Source organism: Rhinolophus sinicus, linkage group LG06 (genome assembly GCF_036562045.2).
Source record: "Rhinolophus sinicus isolate RSC01 linkage group LG06, ASM3656204v1, whole genome shotgun sequence".
NCBI lineage: Eukaryota > Metazoa > Chordata > Mammalia > Chiroptera > Rhinolophidae > Rhinolophus > Rhinolophus sinicus.
Window position 1 is genome coordinate 35,464,944 of NC_133756.1, and position 16,962 is coordinate 35,481,905.

The 16,962-nt window shown below is 37.4% G+C and overlaps 1 long non-coding RNA gene across 1 annotated transcript in view; it reads left to right on the forward strand.

The window, feature by feature from the left end:
* LOC141572377 (uncharacterized) overlaps positions 1–16,029 on the forward strand; it is a 232,831-nt gene extending 216,802 nt beyond the window's left edge. Inside the window, exons 5-6 of the long non-coding RNA XR_012497740.1 lie at positions 9,007–9,078; positions 15,971–16,029. This is a non-coding gene — a long non-coding RNA (uncharacterized LOC141572377). The remainder of the gene's footprint in view (positions 1–9,006; positions 9,079–15,970) is intronic.
* Positions 16,030–16,962: the final 933 nt, after the last annotated feature.

Here is a 16,962-nt window from a genome sequence, read left to right on the forward strand (position 1 = left end):
ATAAAAAGAAGGGGAAAATATAAAAAGAAGCTGAAACATTATATCCAGAAAACTCTTTTAATCATAATCTTGGAATGAACCTTGGGTTGAAACTATGGCTATCGTGCTAAGCATCAGATGCAAAAATGAGTATCTGGAGAAAGTTAGGTGTGGTGTGCAGCCTGAGTCAGGAAAAACAGTTTAAGATGGAGTTCTTATGAGAGGTACTGGAAATCCACTTTCATGTTATGAAGATTTATGCAATATGGGCAAGACTGATAGTAAAAGGTAATATGCAGTACCACAATAAAAACATAATTAGCGTAATGAAGACCTTGAAGTATTTAGTTTTTCATTCTTTACTTCCTCTTTTCCTATTCTTCTTCTTTTTCTGAGTCTATCCTTTTTTTCCCCTCTAACACAGTGCAAACTTCAGAATAAATCATTTTTTTAAAACACACAATTGAGTTTCAATATAAATTACCCACCCCTTTTAATTTAACTTAATTTCTTAAGTTCTACATCTATTTTCTTTTTCAGAAGAAAGGTATTTTCCAGAAGTGACATTCTTTACACTTTCTTAATGGGCAGAAAACATTACATTATATGATATTTTTAAGTACAACCTTCAACAGAGCAACCTGGGTTAGATTCATTCTGGGTAAGCAGAATGAATATAAGATAGAAAATCAGAAACGTGATCTACATTTTTTTCTTTTTTTAACTTTTTGCTTCTTCAGCAGGACAGGAAAATAATAATTTGGGCTTATGCGTAGGGGTTCAGAATCAAAGCCAATGAAGCAGAATGAAGCCAAGCTAGCAGATGAAGAGGTACACGGCTACTGCCGGAATGAACTTTCCCAGGCAGAGAAAGACGATCCTGACACACCTACCTCTTTATCGGGCACTTGGATAGTTGGAGCAGTGGAGCAGCTGTTCCTAGAGATATCAAGTAGGTTCACTTGATAGGGGGAGCATAGAGCAAGATAGCTTCCAGTTCTGGAGGAAACTCGGGTGCAGCAATCGAGGGGGGTGAGAAGGCTCATTACATGAGGTGCTCTGTGGGATGTGGATCTTCCTGAGGGAATTCTCTGCCAGAGTCATGAGGACTTTTACCCTACTCGGGCAGATTCTGGGTCTTGAAATGGATTTCTCATTCCAAAATAGGTTAAGCTGTTCCTCCTACCTTTGAAAGAGAAGTTGCCAGTAATTATGGCAGAGAAAAAAAAGACAGATGTAGTCAACCCCAGAACCCACCTCTGAATTAAAGGAGTAAGTGTGACTTTCTGGTAGATCCTAAGACTAGTTACTGAAGGGTGAGCCCCAATAAGTTCTAGGGTTCTTGAACCTTTCCCTGTGGAGCACAATCCAATCATGTGGCTATACTAACCAAAGGACTGGAGTGCAGTCACCTTGAAAGAAAAGAAGGAGCTCCCTAGCACCCTGCTGTGTTATCGGGGCCCTGAAGTGTCCGTCACTCTGGAGTGATCCTGCCAGGTGCTATCCTTGAGCCCCACGCTTCCTCTCAGTGTTGGGGAAAGGCATTTCTGAACTCAGTTGCCCTCCTCTAAAACACTCTGGGCTTTCTACTTAGCTCACAGTTTGTTAGATAGATTGACACCTGCATAACTATAGTTAAACTGTAACTTGTTATGTGATGTTTATAAATCTAGTAATTCCATGTTGGCTCCTAAGCTACTCAAGGACAGGAACATTCACAATTGAATTCCCAGCACCTGGCACATTTTTAATACCAAATAAGTGCTTCTTAAAATATAATGAAGGGGGATTGTACTACTCTTCTCCTTATGGATTATTTTATGTGCTCCTGTATCCATGTGTCCCTGCTGGTCCTAGTACCTGCTGTACTAGTCTAGTTTATCTACAACTAGCTGACCTGGCCCTCAGCAGCTAATATTCTCTAGAATCTGTGCTGTCCAATATGGTAGCCAATAGCCACATGTACAACCGAGAGACAAAATTTCTAATTAAATTTGAAAACTGACACTAAATTTAGTTATGGGAAAACTTTAAGCATGTTTGGGACAATATGGATGGATATGTGAATCTACTTCTTCTCGAAATTTTATGAATTCTGAATACAGATAACTATTTCTGACAAAAATTTGGCATCTTAATTGAGATAGGATAAAATGTAAAATATATACCAGATTTTGAAGACTTAATACAAAAAAAAAAAGATTATAAAAGTCTTATTAATGGTTTTTGTAATGATCATATACTGAGAGGATAATAGTTTGGATACCTTAGATTACATAAAATATAGATTACAAAAAATTAATTTCACCAGTTCCTTTTTAACATTTTAAAATGTGGCTGCTGGAAAATGTTAAATTACATATATATCTTATGTTTCTAATGGACTGTGCTGCTCAAGAGAATCCCCACCGAATGCCAGTTACGCCCCAGTTTTGATTAATATGCTGAAGTTAAAACTCAACTTAAGTTTATTTGAGGTGATGATAATGATGGTGATAGCTGCGACAACAAAAATGGCATTTTAGTCTTGCTACTTATATGAAATGTTAGTGTTTACAAAGCACTCTTACCTAGAACATTATATTAAACTCTATAAATCACTGTGATGTGCTATAAAAATCATGGAAGCTCAGAGACGCAAAGTGACTTTCCCAGAGTTATCTTGCCCATTGCTGGCGGGACTGAGATGGGAACCCACGAGTCCTGATTCCAAAGGGCTTTTTCCGCCTGCCTCGCTGGCCTTCCCTTTTGTTGTATTGCCTATGAGTTCATCTAAAATACATCATTTTGATTATAGTAATGTATTAAGCATAATCACATACGTTTATAAACTCTATTAAGCTCAATAGTTGTGCCCTATAGGAGAGTACTGAGGGTTCACATTCATTAGTAGTCCTTTGTTAGGCTATTTTTTCAATGATTTTTCCCCCCACAAGTCTACAGCAATAGCTTGAGAATCCTGCCAATGGAATTTTTCATAACTTTCTGGAGTGACTCTTTAATTCAGATACTGTCAGAGTATCTAAAATGATAGAGACCTAAGACTTCCTTTAGCTTACCACACATGTTACAGGACCATCAGCATGTTTGCCTGCTGGTAAATGATTGTTTAATGTTGCAGGATTTAGTCTGAGACTTGTTTATGTGACTTGTTAATGTGTGTGCTTTTTTGGGAGGGGGCACGAGGAAAGCAAGCTTTCTTGAGAGCCTTTCCACATTATCACTAGCAATAATTTAATGACCAGACTCTGTAGCAGTCATCTCATTGACTGGTAAAAACGGAAAAGGAAAAGAATTGCTGTAAAGTAGGACAACAGATGATCAAAGCAGATTCCTTTATCTTGTGTCCAATACATTCCCTGTCTTACGAGCTTTCATCATCTCATTTAATTTAAAAGTAAAATAGCCTCACGAGAAATATATTTCCATTGTGTAAGTAGAGGCCCAGAGTGGCAAGTGGAAAGATGGATTCAATTCTGAGTCTATGGCTATGGCTCTTTATTTTTCCTTCTGTCTAAAAAGTGACAATTGCAGTTCAATGAATATAGGCACTAGATTTTGGATCCCAGTTGGATCGAAATTACAGACATAATACTTAAGATTACATAATACTCAAGGTTTGAAAATTCATAATACTCAAGATTTAAAATAGAGGCACAATATTCAATTCCTTCCCAATGTCATTGTACATTTGTTCATTCATTAATTAATTTATTAATTTATTCATTCATCAATTGACTGCTGATTGTCAAGTCCTTTGTTAAATGGTTGGTGGCTGTAAAGATTAATATGATGCATCTATGAAACTACTTTATAAAGCAACTAATGCATAAAACTATTTTCTATTTTTAAATTAGTAATGATGCTGTAGTCTGTGATATGAGAAATGCTGCTACATATCCCAGCTACAAAGATTGTAGTAATAGACACTCATCAGCCACCTGGTTATCCGGGCCAGAATTCAATATCAGTTTAGGAAACTCCCCTTCCTCATCCTTGCATAATGTCTACAGCCTTAACTGTTTGACATCTGCAGGTTCCTCTCCATCCTCATTGCTATTGTTTGGTGTAGGCACTTTTTTTTTTTCTCTTTTCTAAATAGACTTTAATTTTTATAGCAGTTTTAGGTTCATAGCAAAATGTAGCAGAAGGTACAAAGATTTCCCATATGCCCCCAGCCCCCACATATGCATAGCCTCCCCCATTACTGATACTAATATTCTCCACCAGAGGGGTGCATTTGTTACAATTAAAGAACCTACATTGGCGCATCACAATCACTCAAAGTTTATAGTTTACATTATGGTTTACTCTTGGTGTTGTACGTTCTCTGAGCTTGGACATATGTATCATGACATGTACCCACCATTATAGTATCATACAAAGTAGTTTCATTGCCCTAAAAATCCTCTGTGCTCTGTCTATTTATCTGCCCCCCCACACACTATCATCATGTCATGTAGTTGGAATTACATACTATGTAGCCTTTTCAAGTTGACATCTTTAATTTAGTAAAATGCATTTAAGTTTCCTCTATGTGTTCTCATGGCTTGATAGCTCACTTCTTTTTAGCACTAAGTCATGTTTCTTTGTCTACATATAGTATAGGTTTTTATCCATTCACCTTCTGAAGGACATTCTTGGTTATTTCCAAGTTTTGGCAATTATGAATAAAGCTGCTTTAAACATTTGTGTGCAGGTTTTTGTATTGATGTAAGTTTTCAACCCCTTTGGGTAAAGGAGTGCAGTTGCTGAATCATATCGTAAGAGTATGTTCAGTTTTGTAAGAAACTGCCAAATGGTCTTCCAAAGTGACAGTTCCTTTTTTCACCCCCTACCAGCAATGAATGAGAGTTCCTGTTGCTCCATATCCTCACCAGCATTTGGTGTTGTCAGTGTTTTGGATTTTGGCCATTCTAATGGGTGTGCAGTGGTATCTTGTTGTTGTGATCCATGTTTCCCTGATGACATATGAGGTGGAACATCTTTTAGTACACTTATTTCCAATCGGTATATTTTCTTTAATGAGGTGTCTGTTAGGGTCTTTGGCCCACTTTTTATTCAGGTTGTTTTCTAATTGTTATGCTTTAAAAGCTGTTTGTATATTTTGAGTAACAATCCATTATTAGATGTATCTTTTACAAATATTTTCTCCTTGACCTATCTCGAATGATGATGGCTTAACTAGCCGATTGCCCCCCAACCTCACCCTATTCTCCACAACTGCCATCAGACCCAGAACCCCCCAGTGTGGACTCTGCAATGATTACCTGGCCGTCTAGCTACTTTCCACCCCACCCACTCACCCCTGCACTCCAGATGTGCGCAACTACTTACAGTTTCCCAGACAAGCCAGCTGACTGATGCCTTCATGCCCCTGAGCACGCGTCCGCTCTACTCCCAATATCCTTTTCCTGCTCTTTCAACTAATGAACTCTCACTAACCTTTCAAAAGTCATCTCATCAGCTTCTTTTTTTAGCTTGTTTTTCTTAAACCTCTTACTTAAATATTTAGATTAAATTGACCAATTCCTGATAACTCTTTCTTATCCCCTAATAAACATAAAATATGATGCTACTGTAGCACTACCAACACTGAATTACACTGATCTGTTTACGTAAGAGTGTTTCTCTACTAAACTCTTCACTACTTGGAGTTGATGGCTGTGTTTTGTTCATCTTCAATGCCTGGCCCACAGCAGGTACTCAGTATATGATTGCTGGGAAACTGAATAAGTAATTAATTTATCATTTCTTAAAATCTTTTAGTGGATGCCCTTTGTCCACAAAATAAAGTCTGAACTCATTTCAGTGGTATACCCAGCCTCTTCCCCATAAGTCCTGGCTAATCTAGTGTTTTGCTGTGTCCATACATTTATTCATGATCTCATTAGACTACAATATAAGCCATTCTTTCAATGAATTGTTAGGGTTTTAGGCTTCCAGGCCTTGACTCATCCAAGTTCACAGCCGAACTATTTCTGGGTCTGGTCAATCATGTCACCTGCATTAAGGCCAGAAGAGAAAGGGCTTTGTGGGAGCTCTTTGTTACCTGTGGATCTAAAGACAGTGGGTAGGCTGAAATGTAGGCCAACCTTTAAAGTGAAATCTAAAATGTTCCCAGCCCATTTTATATACCCCAGGCCTTGCCAATTTTGTTTCTCTTTAGCCTCTCTGCTCACCAGTCTTACATACTCCTAGATGCTCAGGTCTTTTTGTGGAATCTTGGGTTGCAAATTACACCCACTTTTACTGCCTCATCTTGAGTACCATCCTTCCTGGTGGAAGAAGTATGGATAGGTCACTTCATTTTCTATGAAATGAGAACAGTGCTTTCCAAGGGAAAACATTGGGAGTGAGCTTTCTGCAAATTCCTTACACTTAGTGAGTTCATATGACATACCCCACTCTATGTGTGCTAAAGCTGGCACACAGCAATGCTAGCATTTCCTCTGCTGCTAGCATGTAATTAAATGCTTTGTGAACCATTTGGGGACATGCAGTTATGTAAAGAATCATTAAAACAAAGGTTGCCTTTGTTCTGTAAGGCATCTTGTTTTTTACATCCATTCAATCATTCTTTCTTCAGGTACTTACTGATCCCAAAAAAGACTGAGTTGGACGTTTAGATAAGGAGATTTTGTATTTCAAATTGGGAGATCTCTAATAAATAATTGAAATATCAGCTGCAAAGGATGCTCCTTTAATTTTACAAGTGGAATAATAATGGCTATTTCTTCTCCTGCCTCTCATTTCTATCCTCAAATATTATCTGGTAGGTCAGTAACAGGCTACCGTTCCAAGTCAACCTAATTTCTAGCCAACTCTGCCTTTCCCAGCTCCTGTCTGCCTACTTCTCCCTGAGCCAATTATGGCAGAATCAGAGGCTATCTAAGAAGCTCTGTCTCTCATGTCGTAACTCTGGACTGGATTATGCAGCCTGTGGGCCCGGTGTCTCGTATGCCATGGATGAGCTCTTGGTTGAGGTCAAGCTTCTGAGGCACAGTGTTCTCGGGCTCCCCAACCCCTACACCATGTTGGCACTTTTATTTCCAGAAAACAAAGCAGGTCCCTTGGTTTCTTTACCTATTCCATTTGACTTACAACCTGAACTGCTCTGAAACCTGCCTAACTCTTACCAGCTGATTGTTACCCTCTCCTAGTGTCCGTGTGATTTTCTGTCCAAGACTAGGAAATTCATTGCATCATTCTGAGAAGACCACTTGCTGGATGATATTAGTTGCTCACCACTTGCACTTTGTCAGAGGCTCGCTGTGCCTCACAGGCCAGGTGTGACATCCTTCTTCCTCCTCGTTCCCCAGGCATAGAGAAGCGGATCTGCCCAAACTGTGCCCGGGCTTCCCCAGCCACCAGACTCAGTCCCACAGAGCCAGGCCCTGCCGCCTTTAATTCCACCTACTTCCCTCTCCTCATCATTCTTGTTGCCATGGGCTACGTATGCTATAGAGTGAGGCCACTCCAGTTATGATTTAGAATAGTCATCTACATTTTTCATGGGAAAATCTATTCCCTTTTACATGTCACTTTTATCTTTGATATCAAAACCACAAGCTGAATGATCTTCAGATTTGCAGACCCGAGCATATTTATAACTGGGCTCAATCTTTTCTTATTCTATTTATTATTTATTATTTTATTGGCTTGTTTCTTTGAAAAGAGTACTTTAGATAGATACAGGCCCCAAACACACATTGAAAGCATATGGTAAATTTGCTTTAATAAATATAAATATTTATATGTAAAACATATAAATATAACATATTTATGTGTATATATATACATATATATAAATCTTCATTTTTTTATAAAATCAGAGGCAGAGCAGAAGAGCATTGATATTACTATTTCAGCCTTCACTATGCAACAATATACTTTCATAAAAGTAAGTTTAAATATTCCCCAATTACAGGATTATAGTATCATGGCCTGAGTATATCACAGTATATATGAAATATAAAGTATAGTCAATGATGTTCCAGTAATTCATAGAAAAAGAAGCAGAGAGACTAGCCTCTACTTTGCCACTGGAGGTACAGACAAAATTTGTAACAAAAATTCTTAATTATGCTCTTTGCATCAATTTACGCTAGATTATGTAATAACGGTGATGATCCCAACAAACAGACTACTTCATCTAGAAATAATATTCTACTCTACTCCCTAGGAGGTGCAATAGCTCCCTGCTTGTATAAGACAGCAAAGATAGCTCTTCCATTTGCCAGTAATCATATGCCCACTCCATTCTGAAAAATCAGATTGGAAGTTTTCAAGGACATCTTATGTTTCAGTTATTATGCTACATAGTAGTACATTATGTGCCATTTGATTCGGCAAAGAGATGACATTGTTCCATAAACACCACTGAATTGCAGTTAACAAGGGCAGATGTTCCAACTCACTATTTAATAACACGCTCCTTAGCAAAATGACTGTAGTTTTTAAAAATATATTACACTCACGCACACACACACACACACACACACACACACACACACTTTACCTGAAGTATAAATTTCTGTTTTTAGAGTACAATACTAAAGATGCAGACATTTAAGATCTCTGAATCTCAGTTTCTATGTCTATAATAAGAGGATAGGAATAGCCCACGTACCCACATGATTATTGTGAAGACTGAATGAGATAATATGTATGAAACACCTAATACGAATGTCATGAATAACAACCATTGAATAAGTGTTTTCTTTTCCCATTTTTTCCCCCATGAAATTTGAGATGATCTTAACAGCAGTCATCACTACAAACAGTATTGTGCCTCAACAAGTCTGGTTTGGGTAGACATACCACTGTATTGACGTCGTCATCTGGATTCATCCTCTAATCTGAATTGATTTGAAACAACTCTGGCTGTTTTCACATTAGCTAATATGCAATATTATACTAAAATGACAACGATGGCTCCCATTTATTGATAATGTTTCTCTGGGCTTTATTTCTGCACCTAAAATCTTCTTGGAAAGGTGGGAATTTACTCCCCACATTTTGCAGGTGAAAAGAACTCAGGCACCAGTAGATCAGGAGACACATCCAAGGCTGTACAAGCAGCAGGGACCTAAGCTGGTAAGTAAGCAGTTGTGCTAGCTTTCCGGTGTCTGCCTCTCCACCACACTGCTTGCACTTTCTTTTGTTTTCTCATCTATTTACCTCAGCTGTCTCTGAAACAAGGCCTATGTTATATGCATGCTATTATCTTTACTGCATGATACATACAGTTCAAGGCATGAGTAGATCCTAAATAATTTCATGAAAGAAAAAAAGACTGTTCAGCCCAACTAATCATGCAATTCAATTCAGTTCAATAAATACCTCCGAAGGTTTACGCAATAGGCCTAAAAAGTTCTGGTTGTAGGAGAACTACAATCTTAAATAAGAAAGAGTGTTGTAGTTGTAGTTTTCTAAAATCCGTCTGGGGTTTATTCCCTAAGGAACTTGCGATATACTAGGGGCTACATATGTGTAGTACTCAGGTACTACATGACTAAGCAGAATGAGCCACAGGTGATGCAACATGCTGGGGTGTGTACATGGGATTCTGCTTCGGGTGGTCGAAAAAGTGCCCGTGGCAGGGGGGTGAGATTGTTGTGTCTGACATGGACTTTGAAAGAAGAGCAGAATTTCAATACGTGACAGTAGAGAAAATTGCATTTCGATCAGAAGATGTATCAGCAAGATGGAGTAGTTTGTATGCGTAAAGGTTGTACTTTGAGATAATTTAGGCTGAATCAAGGGCCTTCTAAAAATCCAGAAGTGACAAGCTTGCTTCATTTGAACTCAAAGTAACCGCAGAAGCTGAGAATTTATACTTCATTTTCAGGAATTAGAAACAGTGGCTGACTTTTATCAAAAAGTTTACCTTTGTTTCTGCCCTTGTAAGCCATGACAGGGAAAAGTCAGCTATTATCCTTGACTTCTGTAGAAGTAGCTGAGTATGAATTAAATGAAAGAAGAAGTAAAAGATGAGTCCAAGGAGGAAAGGAGCGAGATGAAAGAAATCCTTGAAGTGTTAATTGCAACCACTGAAAAGGACGTAATATGAAGCTGAAAGTAAGATGATCTGCTATAAATAGAATTTGAATACAGAATATTAGAAGGTCAGCAGATGGGCCTCTTAGAGGTGAAAATCACATATAAACTCAGACTGAGAAATAAGGCTATGTGATAAGTTCAGAAAAAGATGAGATAAGATGATTCCAAAACTAGGAGATAAATCTTGACTTTGTGGGTTAAACCAGTTAAATACAAAGGGTACTGATAAAACCAGCTCTCTGCAGATGTAATTAGGAAATAAAAAGACTCTCAAAATAAAGGAGAAAGAGCAGAGAGTGTGTGGAAATAGAATCCATGAACCAGCATGTGGTCCTAGTAAGAACATATAAGGGAAAATGTAGGCACTCTGGTATAAAGGGGGTTGAAATTTGCATAGTGTCTGTAATTCTTACTGATTGTGTGACCTTGGATAAGTCACTTTGTCTTGCTGAGCCTCAGTTTCCACATCTGTATAATTTCTCTAATTATACTATCAGAGCATTATAAGAATGCAGGTTCCAGAATCAGATTGTCTGGGTTAAAATCTTAGTTTACAATTTACCATCTGTGAACCTTGGATAACACAATTCCCGTGCGTTATTTTCTTCATCTGTAATATATAAATGATTACCTATCTGTCACAACAGTCACAAAAATTATTTTTAGGAGGTAAAAGGCAAAACTATCGAAATGTTTGAAAGGAATAATATTATGATGTCAGGGTTGGGAAGAATTTTTTTAACAAGACATAAAAAGTGTAAATCATAAAGAGAGATAGATAAATTTGACTATGTTAAGATTAACAGATACAGTAAAGAGAGAAAAAAGAAGAAACATAAACTGGGAGAAGATAGCAAGAACTCATTAGAAGCATGAAATATTGATATTCAGGCTATACAGTCATAGGACACTTAACGATGGGAATATATTCTGAGAAATGTGTCATTAGGTGATTTTGTTATTATGTGAACATCACAGAGTACACTTCCACAAACCTAGGTGGTGTAGCCCATTACACACCAAAGCTATAGGTGTAGCCTGTTACTCCTAGGCTACAAGCCTGCACAGCGTGTCAGTGTATAAAACAACACAAGATTAAATGAAGCGCAAGAGAAAAATGATATAGTCAAGAGACGTAAACGCGAGGCAGCTGCTAGTGTAACATGGCACTGTTTTACAGCAAATCTTGTTTTATAAGAAAAAGTTTACATTAAAATAATAAAAAGTGTAGTATGATAAATACATAAACCAGTAACGTGGTCATTTAGTATCATTATCAAGTATTATGTACTATGCATAATTGTATGTGCTATACTTTTATACAACTGGCAGCGCAGTAGGTTTGTTTACATTCACAACAAACATGTAAGTACTGTGTTATGTCAGGAAGTCACTAGACAATAGGAATTTTTCAGCTGTATTATAAACTTAAGAGACCACTGTTGTATATGTGGTTCATTGTTGACCAAAGTGTGATTTGGCACACAGCTGTAGTAAAACTAAAATCTTACAAATCGACAAGGCAAAACACACTCTAATAAACCACTAGAGAAGAAAGGCAGCTAACACCTTTAAGATACTGGTTAATTGAGATAGAGTGGGAGAGGAAAGAGATGCATGTTCTATTTCTTAAGCTGGGTGAGGATATTTAGGTATTCATTTTATCATTCTCATTTTATACACTTTTTTTTTTTTGTAAAGAATATATATCAGTGCATTTTTTTAAAATGGAGATTGTAATAAGTACCTACTTCATAAGGTTGCTATGAGGGTAAACAAGTACTTTAGAACAGTGCCTGCAATATAGTAAATATTTAAGTGTTTATTACTATTATTAGCTTAAAACATTAGAAGCATTGTAAGTACTTAATGTAAAGCAACTATTAGTTTATTAAATTTATTGGGGTGACAATGGTTAGTAAAATTAGATAGATTTCAAGTGTACAATTTTATAATACATCATCTATATATCACATTGTGTGTTTACCACCCTGAGTCAGTTCTCCTTTCATCACCATATATTTAACCCCCTTTTCCCTCTTCTACCACCCTCCTCCCCCTTTACCCTCTGGTAACCACTAAACTGTTGTCTGTGTCTATGAGTTTCTGTTTCTTTGTTTGTTTGTCTCCTTTGTTGCTTTCTGTTTTATATCCCACATGCCAGTGAAATCATATGGTTCTTTATTTTTTCTATCTAATTTATTTTGCTTAGCATAATAGTCTCAAAATCCATCCATGTTGTTGCAAATGGCACTATTGCATCTTATTTATGACAGAGTAGAATTCCATTTTATATATATATATATATATATATATATATATATATATATATATATATATACCACACCTTCTTTATCCAATTGTCTGTCAAGCAGCTATTATTTTTGAACTATTGTCTCATGAAAGAACATGTGAATAAAGAGAGAGTGGTCTTCATGGAGACTAGAACAGAGCAGAAGCAATCATCCGAGGGAAGGTCTGAATCTCGACTTGGCAGGATTGTTCCTACAGGTGGGGTCGTCCATAACAATACTGTAGGTCTATTATTCCAGCCTTTATGATACCCTTGCTGTCATATCAAGTTCACGGAATAATGTACAGTTTCTTATCCAGCTTTGCTCGGAGAAATAAAATGTGCAAATCAAATAATATAAATATTCTACTCTCTTGGTTAGTTTTATTGCATTTTATCTATTAATAGAGAAACATCCTATTTTACAACCTCTCGTGAGCTCAATTAGTGGAAGTTTTATCTTTGACAATTCAGAGAGCATCAATAAAATTGTGTTTATAGTCCAATGAAATGGAATACTGGTTCCTGGGGCATGATCCAGTCTCAGTGGTGAACCCTGGGCAGAGCAGCCCAGCAGACCCCTCTTTCATTAGTCCCTAACAATGAAAGATTGAAGAAGAAAGTGAAAAATGTTGTGCTAAGAGACTGTGTTTAGGGTTCTTGACAATGATACTGAATAGCAAATAGATGTCATCTCTTGGAATCATTTTAACTATACTGGAATGGCTACCTAGCATTCTGCTTTCAGTAGAATTCTGAAGAATTCGTCAGAGTAAGTGAGGTTAAACACGGAGAAGGGAAGGCAAGTTTGCTATGAATCGATGGGCAAATGCTGATCACCAAACCAAAGAGGGGAGTGATATTTTATGTGCTTGTTTTGGAAAGACATAAAATGTCAGGACAAAAACCACAGCTGCTACTAAGAAAGGAAGAGGACCAGATTTGGGAGCATATATGCTCCTTATACATGCAGAAGAGAGAAGTTTCCTAGGGAATATTGCACTTGTTCTGTGTATAACATATAGCATGAAATGTGGAGTCAATTCTTCTACTTCTGGTGTCTAGGTTTAGAAATAAACAAAAGTGATTAGAAAAACTACATTTAATTTTATTTGTATGTGAAAATGACTACAGAATCTGGATTTGAATATCTGTGCTCGTAGGTTGGTCAGTATTATCAAAAGTGTGCATTAATTGCCAAGATAATTGATAGGGTCTGTATAGAGATTGTAATAAAGTGTGAGAGACATTGTGTTTTCTGACTATAATATGATAGTAAGTGAAATTAATTTCTCAAAAGCTAGAAAATTTGACAGAGGTAAATAAAAGGTCATAGTCCCATTAGAGCAGACGAATTGTTCTTAATGGTAAGCAGGCTGATAAACAGGAGAGAAGGTTCTCTCTCTTCCCAAGATATCCAAGAGTGGTATTAAAGAAAAAATTATCTTGACACTTGTTAAAATGGAAGGGCAGACTTTATTCAGGATATGTCGATAGGTATAGGGACTCCTGTGATGTGGTTTTGCAGTACGGGAGAGAGATGGGGCTCAACTCCAAACATAACACGGACAAGTGGGGATTCACAGCCAAGGAGCAGTGTAGGGGTCCACGGATGGAAAATTATTAAGAAGAAACATCAAAGGTTAGGGGGTGGGGCAATTCTGACTTAACTGCCTGGATGGGATTCTTGCTGAAGACAGGTCACAGTGATCAGATATCATCTGGGGGAATAATGGGAGATGAGGAATTTCAACAGATATTGAGGGTGGCAGATTCTGACTGAACTGACTTAGCAGGAGTCTTACTAAAATGGGCTCTTGGAGAATGCCTAAGGAAGGGGCCTAGTCAGGCTCAGGAGACTGTATAGAGTTTAGTCAATGAGAAAGTCTTTGTCAGTGGTAACCCTTGGTAATGCATGATGTAAAAAAAGCTCTCAGGAGAAGGCATAAAGCCCCAAACTCTAAGCCTATATGTAGAAATTATGGTGAGTCCTTGCATAGAATTTTTAAATGTGAAGAAATTGGAACAAAGGGTATATAGACCACCAAGAGTAAATAAAGCAAGTTTGACAACTCCAACTTGATGAGGAAAAAGAGAGAGAGAGAGAGAGAGAGAGAGAGAGAGAGAGAGATTGAGATAGTAGCACAGCCTACTATCATATAAGAGAAAAAATGGTCATAAAGGAGAACAAAGAACATATAGAAAGAAAACTGATGGATAAGAGAATAGTTCATTTTGGAATTGTTTTAGGAGAAAGATAAAGCACACACAAGAAATCATTCATTCATTCATTCATTCATTCATTCATTCATTCATTCATTCATTCTTATAGTCTTATAGTCATCCTGCAGAAGGATAGATCCCATCCAAAATTTGTTTTGGATGTCAAACACACACCAAACACCCCACCCCAACACACACACACACACACCAAGTGAGTATGAAAAGGTTTATTCCTTATAAAATAAGACCTTTTGAAATAAAAGGGTTGCTTCCCAAGCTGGTCCAAAATGATTTGACAGAGCAAGGAAAGGAGAGTAATTTAGGGTTTTTCCTGCAGTTGGGGTGGCACTGGGTGAAGAGTTCGCACATGGGCAGGATATTGTGTGGTTTCAATCTTCCACCTGCACCAAAGGAATTCGTCTAGATATGGGGTAGAGGGTGATGTGCCTTAGATGTAGGCCATAAAATTAGATGAGATATTTTTCTGACTGTAATAAGAAAATAGTGGAGGATTTTGTGCAAAAAAATTACATGACTGGATTTACATGCTTAAAAGCTTGATTTCTTTGCTGCTACATTGAGAATGGAATGTAGGGAACAAGAGCAAACTTTGGAAGGGCTATGCAGCAATCCAGGTCATTTTTACTCGGCAAACGGCAGTGAAACTGGTAGGAAGATGTTAGATTTGGGATATATTTTGAGAATACAAGTAACAGGCTTGGTGACAGATTGCGTGTAAAGTGTAAGCAAAACAGAGGAGTATAAGACGATTCCTAAGGATAAAGCCTGGTCAACTGGGTTGAATAGTGGTTCCATTTTATGAAATGGGAAAGACAGCTGTGGGAGGCAGCATGCAGAGCTGTGTTTGGACACATTAAACTGCAGATACTGGTGACACATCTAAGGGGAGATACCAACTATGCATTTGGATGCACTACAGGCGATATACTCACAAGAGGTCCATACATTTTAAAGTTATTGAGTGAAAATCAATCAAAAATTAGTAAAGATTTGGCAACACATGTAAAAAGTCCAGTACTTCTATGCAATTTATTTCAGCAACATTAATCAACAAGCATCATGAATTTGTTCAAAAGAAAAAGAAAAAAAACAACCTTAAGGTGAAGCTGAAATCTCTACTCAGGTCCAATAGCTAAGAAGTAGGGGCAAGCCGTTGTGATATTGTGACACTGCCCAACCTGATTGAGATCACTGCTGAGTTGTCTAAAACATCTGAGAATGGCTTCAAACCAATCTTTGGCTGTACTTTTAATGGCATATGGGCTGAAAATGTAATGACCTGCACCATGAAACACGAGACATGAACAATGATATTTAAACAGAGATGAGAGAGATTTTATAAAGTGAAAGCAACAAGCCATATTTATTATCTACCAAATGTTTTTTCAGTAGGACCTTGTTCACAGTTTGGAAAAACAACAACAGACGAGAAGAGAAAGATGAAGAGAGCCATAAACTTAAGGTAAATATATGTCAAGTGTTAAAGGGGTGACCTGGAAAAAATTTACATTTTGTGTAGCTTAGACAAACTCGAATTCTTTTTTTCTCTTTATGATTACGTTATGCTCTTCAAGGGGAGATGCTAGAATATGTGAGGAAATTATATTAGAATGACCACAATTTCAAGGCTCTTGGTCATGTAGAACAATCATGAACGTGGGAAGGGACATCATGTTCAGGCTGCCCTTGAAAAGCTGACTCGTAGAATCTCAACAGGAAATGTTGTTTGCTTTCCTCTGCACATACCACCCTTCACATGCTTCCAGAACTGCCTTCTGGAAGCACAAATTATGTTTTATTTCTCTCATTTCTCAAAAACTGAGTCAAAATCTTCCATTATCTGATATCAAACTGTTTTTCACACTAAGCATTCTGCTCGCTATGTCTCATGGTGCATTTTTCTCTGTTGTCTTTCTCTTATGTTCTGCCTTAACCTTTAGAAAATATGTTCCTACAAAATTCTTCTCAGCCTTCAAAACCCAGGTCAAATGTCTTCTCCTCTGAGAAGCTTTCCTTGATCATCATCTAAACATAGTGCATCTTTGCTTCCTCTTTGTTTCTCTTCATTAATTAACCTTGACTTCATGAGCAAGTAATACAGTGGTTGTGTACTCATAGTTATTAATGTCGGTTTTCCCGGTTAGACCTTGAGAACCCAGACATCGTGTTTCATTTCATGTGTTGGTATTTTCACAGCCTTTAGCAGAAGGCCATGGTCATTATGTGCGAGACAGCCTTGAAATCATGAATTTTAAAATGTTGTACTAGTGCCTGATATAGAGATAGGATTCAATTAATCTTAGTTCTTCATATTATGTTAACATTAGGAAGTTGAACATACTTAAACGTATAGGAGCTTAGATATATTTTTTTTCTTAATT